This window comes from Fomitopsis serialis, assembly GCF_022376445.1.
Source record: "Fomitopsis serialis strain Sig1Antser10 chromosome Unknown B0H18scaffold_36, whole genome shotgun sequence".
NCBI classification, from domain to species: domain Eukaryota; kingdom Fungi; phylum Basidiomycota; class Agaricomycetes; order Polyporales; family Fomitopsidaceae; genus Fomitopsis; species Fomitopsis serialis.
Window position 1 is genome coordinate 337135 of NW_025954996.1, and position 6804 is coordinate 343938.

Consider the following 6804-nt stretch of genomic DNA (forward strand, 5'->3'; position numbering starts at 1 on the left):
AAGACATTCTCTGCCGGTGGGGGCGGTGGCGGAGATCGTGACGGACAATGGTCCCGCGTTCCTCGCGGCGATGGAATACCTGGCGAAGAAGTACGGGATCCGTCACATCAAGATCTCGCCGTATAACTCAAGAGCGAACGGAATCGTCGAGCGGAGGCACTTCGATGTGCGTGAGGCGACGATGAAGCTCTGCGGAGGAAACGAGTCGAAGTGGCCTTCGGTAATTGACGCGGTTTTCTGGGCGGAACGAGTGTCGATACAGAAAAGCACAGGGATGTCGCCATACCGAATCATGCACGGGGTGGAACCCATCTTCCCATTTGACCTGGCGGAAGCAACCTACCTGGTCCCGGCACCGGAAGAAATGCTCACGCAGGAAGAGTTCATCGCGCATCGCGCGCGACAGCTGCTGAAGCGGAGGGAGGATCTTAACGAGATCCATCGGAAGGTACTTAAGGCGAGGTATAGGTCGGTCAAGGAGTTCATTAAGCGGAACGAACATACTATCAAGGACTACAAGTTCGAACCTGGAGAACTAGTGCTAGTACGGAACTCCCAGATCGAGACGGAACATAGTCGGAAGGCGAAGCAACGGTACCTGGGCCCAATGATCGTGGTACGGCGGACGGAGGGAGGATCATACATCCTCGCGGAACTGGACGGGAGTGTGTCTAGGCATAGATACGCTGCATTCCGGGTGATACCCTATCGCGGAAGGGACAAGGCGCGGGTTGAGATCACGGACTTAGAAGAATGGGAGGAGTACCTACCAGATGAGAACGAAGAGCTTGAAGAGCGGTTTGCCGTGGACGATGAAGAGGAGGAGTCGGACACGGAGGAAGGGGAATGACAGGGAGAAGGGGAGGCGGGGAGTCAAGCGGAGGGGCGGAAGGTGCGGGCGTCGCGTCGGAAGGAGAGCGTGACCCGCGGAGGGCGGAGAGGGATGGGCAGACGAGCTGGATGGGGTGGAGCGGATATGCTCAAGAACGTATGAGAGCTGGGTCTCGATGACGTCGAGGGCGGCCTGGACGGAGGAATCGTTTTGGATAGTGTCGAGACGGGATCGGATATAACCCCGGAAGGCCTCCAGGGCGCGGACCTTCTCGGCGAGGGTGTCGAGTCGACGGTCAACGGTGCCACGATCGAAGCCGGCGCGGATCTCGAGGCGTCGCTGGGTGTTAAGGAAGGACTCGTAGTTCCTCCGGTGCTCCAGGAACAGATCGAGGAGTCCGTTAACTTGGATCGCGATGCGTGTGTCTCCGCGATCGATATCCCTGGCGTGACTCTCGAGCATCGTGTTAACGGTGCGGCGGAACTCGACGAACTCGTCCCAGATGCGCTCCTGTTGGCGGATCTGCCGGGCGGAAGAAGCCTCAAGACGGGTAAGGCGCTCCTCGATAGGAAGGGTGGAGATCGGGACGGCGCGGAAGGGTCGACGGGTGAGGGCGACGGGGGGAACGGAAGGGGAATCTCGTCGGGATCGAAGAAGGGACGACGCTCGACGCTGGGAGGCGGCGAGCGGCGGAGGGGACGCGAGTCTGAAGGCCGCTCATGCGGAGGAAAGAGGGGGCAGGGAGAAAGCGATGTGCAGGGCAGGATAGCTGCTCGGGGCACGAGTTAAGAACGATGTGGGAGATGGGATGGATGGACGACTCGCATACCCGAGGCAAGCACAGATCGATGGCGATAATGGGGAGGAGTGGACAGTGGAAGGGGAAAGAGGAGGATCAGTAGCCTTGAGGCGTCGGCACCACTCGAAATCAAAGTGATCAACGAGCTAGATGCACAGGATGGAAGCCTCGAGGTGATTGTACAGGGCGGAGGCCTCGAGGCGATTGGAAATCAACGGGCAGCCCATCCGGTGGCCAGCGAGGAAACGAGTGCGCGGCCTCGGGGAGCTTATCACACGGGTGGACGAAGAAGGCGCGGTCAGCGGGGCTCGGGGGGGGTAAGCAGGGATACATTGTACAATTGCGGACTTGGGACGGAGGGAGGTACATCGGAGGGAGGAGACTACTGCGGAACCACTACTACACTACCTACTGGCCCTCCTCCGACTCAAACTGACGCTCAGGCTTCCCGGGACCTTCCATTTCGACATCTTCCTCCAGCTCGTCGTGCTCATCTTCTGGGTCGGGGATCTCGGGGGCGCCGAGCATACCGGGGCGGCGGAAGAATTCCCGGACTTCCCCAGACCGGCTGGCCATCCAATCGAGTCGATCTTGGACGGTTCGGAGGCGAGGAGGAGCGGCAGGCACGGCCAAGGGAGCGGGTGGAGGCTGCGAGGGACCGGCGACCGGCTCGGGGGATGCAGAAGGAGCGGGAGGTCGAGTAGGCGGCGCTGGAGCACCGCGGAAGGGGAAGTCGGCTCGGATATCCGAAGGACGGGGACCGACGAGGGTGCCTCCTGGGGTGGTTACCCAGTCGTAAGAGGCGAGGGCGGACTGAGGGAGGTCGGGATGGTGGCCTATATAGAAGAAGCTTGGCGCGCCTTCCTCTGGAAAGCAAGGGATGAGCAAGTAAGGACGGTAGGCGGAAAAGGGACTCACTAAAGGCACTGAACGCGCACCTCTTCTTCCGGGAACTACACGCGGCGCATGCGTGGCCCGGAAGGGCGTCGATGCGGCACCGGAAGCGATTTCGACGGCACTCAGGGCAAGGGGTGGTCGGAGAGTACACGTAGGCCCGTACGCGGGCGCTCGGCATTGGAAGTGCGCTGCGGCACCGGAGGGAACTTGTCGGGGAGGGCGGGGGACGGAAGGAGGATTGTCGGCGAAGGGGAGCAGCCGAAGCGCCTCCGTGGTCGGGAAGCTTGAGGAGGACACGACGCGGCATTGGGCGAGACGGGCGAGGAGCGGGAGGAGGGGACGGCTGGGTTGGGCGGTAGAGCCGGGTCCCGATGTTGCTGGCGAAAATCGCCTCTTCCAACGCGCGAGGTGACATGGACCGCTCCAGGGCGTCATCCTCGATGGTATCGATCGGAGGGGGAGTCGGTGGCGCGCGAGACAGGGCGGTGCCGCGCGGAGGCCCGGGGGAGGAGATGGTATGGACGGCGCGATGGGAGGTGAGGGCGATGGCGCGAACAGAGGAAGGGGCGCGACGGGCGGCCTCTCTCTGTGAACAGAGGCGACGAGGAGGGTGGCGGCGAACGCGCGGGCGTAACGGGAGGAGGGACGGAAGGGTCCCGCTCGGTGAACGCGAGCGAGGACGCGCGGGCATAACGGCCGGGGCGGAGGGAGCCGGCTCGGGGAAAGGGAACCCGAACGGCCCAGCCACGGAGAGGGCGGGCTCAGGCGCGGGAACGTCCTCGAGGGCCGCGAGACGCACGGCGGGCGAGGGAACAGGACCGTCCTGGGCCGCAGGCTCGGGCATTGGCTCGTCGTACTCGAGAGGGGACGGAGGTCGAGGTTCGTGGGGCGGCGACCGGGGAGGCTCGGAGACGGGAGACAGATGCGCGGCGGTGGCGGGGAGAGGGGACGGATGAGGCACGGGCGATGGGACGGAGCGTGAGAGGCGGGACGACGGGACGTGGCGAGGACGGCCGGGGAGAGCTCGAAGGTGGTGCCGGCCCAGTAGCCGGTCGAGCCGTACCGGCGGCCACGCAGTTGGGCCTCCTGCCGGAGGGTCTGGAGGGAGCCCTGGTACCGGGAGGGCTGGCTGGCGAAGCCGTCCAGCCGCTCCCAGAAGGCGTCCAAGGCGGCCTCGGTTTCGGGACGCAAACGCGTCTCGAACAGCCCGTTGGTGAGGACGTAGTCGAGGTGCACGTCGTACACGGCCTGGGAGGACCCGTGAGCATGGAGGACGGGGAGATAGGTATCAGAGGTGCTCACCCAGGCGTAACATAGCTGGCGGCCCCAGATCAACCACGCGCCCGCTTGCGCGTGCGATGGATGGCGGCCCATGGTCGGCTCTCGAGCGGCGACGATGCTGATTCGCGCCTCAAGGGAGACCAGTTCAGCGGAGGCGGCGAGGCGGACTGGATAGTCCTCGTCGGGGAGACCGGCGGTGAAGTCCAGAGTGGCGGAAGGAGACGGGGAAGGACGAGACATGGGTGACAGGAGATGGGAGGGAGGAGGAAGGAGCACGAAGGAACAGGAGTGCGGCGAGCCTTATACGCGGGGAGACGAGGCCCAGCCACACTGATCGGAAGAAGATTCCCCGATCAAGAGACTATCCCGGCCAATCAACGCGTCGGACGAAGCGCTAGAGAAGCAAGGCGAGCAGAAGGCCGTGATCGATCACCGATCGCTCAAGACTTGGGACGATCCTGAAGGCGGCGTAGGAGTACCATATCGGGAAGAATGGGAGTCTGACCGGGGACGGTCAGAATTTCAAGGTGGGGGTAGATGTGGGGCAGGCCCACATGGGAACAGCGGTACGAGCCCGGAACGACACACGCACTCAGGCCCGGGCAATGCGGAGCGAAGCGACATCCATTGGCGGAAGGACGACTCGGCGGAAGGACAACCAATATAAGAACACGCGGGAGGAAGACGGCTACAGTACATGGACAACGGGCTCCTCCCCCATGGCGTCCTCAACCTCTCCTTCCTCCAGATCATCGACATCCCTAACCGGCGCGAACCGCAGGCGGCGAGGTACCCCAGAGTAGCCGTCCGGGACGTAGACTCCCTCCGACAGGCGGGCGTGCAAGTCGCGAACACCGCCCTCCACCGTATTCAGGCCTCGGGCGATACGAACAGCTTCGGAACGAGCGTCGCGGTTAGCGGTGCGGCACTCGTCTAGGAGGCCCTGGAACCGAGTAAGGAGGCTGTCGAGGCTGTCGGACGAAGCGCGGTAGGACGAGAGCTGTAAGGGACGCTCCAAGTAGCGAACCGGAAGGAGGGGACGACCAATCTCTGCGTCGGCCTGCTCGGCGGTGACCCGATTCGGGGCCCAGGCAATCAAAGGGAAGGGTTCGCCCACGTAGCTATGCTGCGACGGAAGAGTGAGGAAGACTTGGTCGAGGTACTCGATCAGCTCCTGCACGTCGGGATAGCGGCGGACGAGCGGAAGGGAAGCATCGCCGTGGGCCACTGCACGGGAACGAGAGTCGAAGAGCATTCGCTGCGGGGAGGACGGCTTAGAGGGGGATCAGGAATCAGGATGAAGGGGAAGACGCACGATTAACCACCGAGCTCCGTGGGCCCAGGCAAGCCACTCGTGGTCGCTATCGGGGTTCAGACGAGGCTCGACTACACGTTCGTCACGGAGAAGATCGATGAGGCGGTAGAACCGGGTGGTGAAGACGATGGTGGACGGGTTCGGGGGAGCATCGGCGGGCATTGCAGACGGTGGGGAAACACTGAGAGCCAGGGGGAGGGAGCGGAAGGAGCTGGAGAAGGGTATGGCGAGGCGTCGGAAGGAGGCGGAGGGACCGGAAGGAGCTGGAGAAGGGCACGGCGAGGGGTCGGAAGGAGACGCGGCGGGTGCGGAAGGAACGGGAGAGGAGAGGAACGGGTGCCAGCGAGGGTAGGACGTGGGAAAACGGCGGCGGGAGGAGACTTAGGAGGGGAGAGGGAGGGAGGAGTTAGTTACCTACCACTACCTCTCAGGACTCCGTATCTAGGTTGCGACGGGCAATCTCAGGCTTCAGGTGTCGTATTAGGAGGAACTTCAGGCTAAGGAAGCTCGTCAAGGTTAGGCTCAGGCTTAGGAAGAAGGACGCGACAGGTTTAGGATCGTCGGAAGGAAAATCGTCGAGCGCAGCAGGCTTAGGAAGGCCGATATACGCCCACGGACAGGGCAGGGGAGGTGTTTATCGTATCATCTCGACCTCCCACTCCTCCGCGAGGTACCAGAGACCTCGCTCCCTCCTTCCGCAGCCGTCAACCCGCACCAACGACCCCCGCCCATCGTTTTCACCGATACCTAGAATTCCCTTCCGCGTCGTCTACGCATCGGGGACTCGCAAATCACCACAGCGCGCAAGTCGCGCGTCGACCCTCTTAGAGTCGCCAACGCCGTACGCAGCCCACGAACATACTGCGGGCGCGAGCACAGTGAAGAGTGGACGGCTGGAAGGGCGAGTGGCTGGTGGGGAGGCGAGAGCGAGTCCCCATAGGTGAGCGCAAACGCACGCGAGCGCCCACTAACGCAGGTACAGGACGCGGCAACGTGCAGCACGACTCGCACGGTTACCGCGAGAACGCAGGTCCTCTGCCCTGCGTGCAGGCACGGCCAATGGACGGCTGGACCACTGGACGAGCGGACGCGCGCGCACGGGCAGCCAGCATACACGCTGACTGCGAGCGCGCTGGGCAAATGTCCAGCCACCGAACGCGCGCAACGCGAGCGGGAAGGCGGGCGGGCCGGTGAACAGGCAAGTAGTACATGAGTGACTGGTCGAGCAGGTGAGCAGACAGGCACACGGGTTGACAGGCGGGTGAGTAGGCGGGCGAGGAGGCACACGAGGAGGCACACGAGCGAGTGGGCGGGCGGGTCAGCGGGCACACAAGCAGGGGACCACACACACGCCGACCACGAGCGTGCTGGACGAATGCCCAGCACGCAATCATGGCGGACGAACGGAGCGCGTGCGCGAGCTCAGGATGGGAGGACAACGACGACGCTGAGCAGGGCCGGGGCGTGCGCAACACGCCGACCACGAGCACATAGGGCCAGTGCCCGCGTGCAAACGCAGCCGACGAGAGTGTCGTGGCCACAACTTGGAAGGTTAGTACTTTGATGTGCGCGACGCGCTGGAGTCCGAGTCGCGCGGCGCGGACTCGCACGTCGGACTAATAGTACTGAAGTATTTCTGTAATGACCATAGAGTGTTGATTGATCGACGTTAGTGTCGAT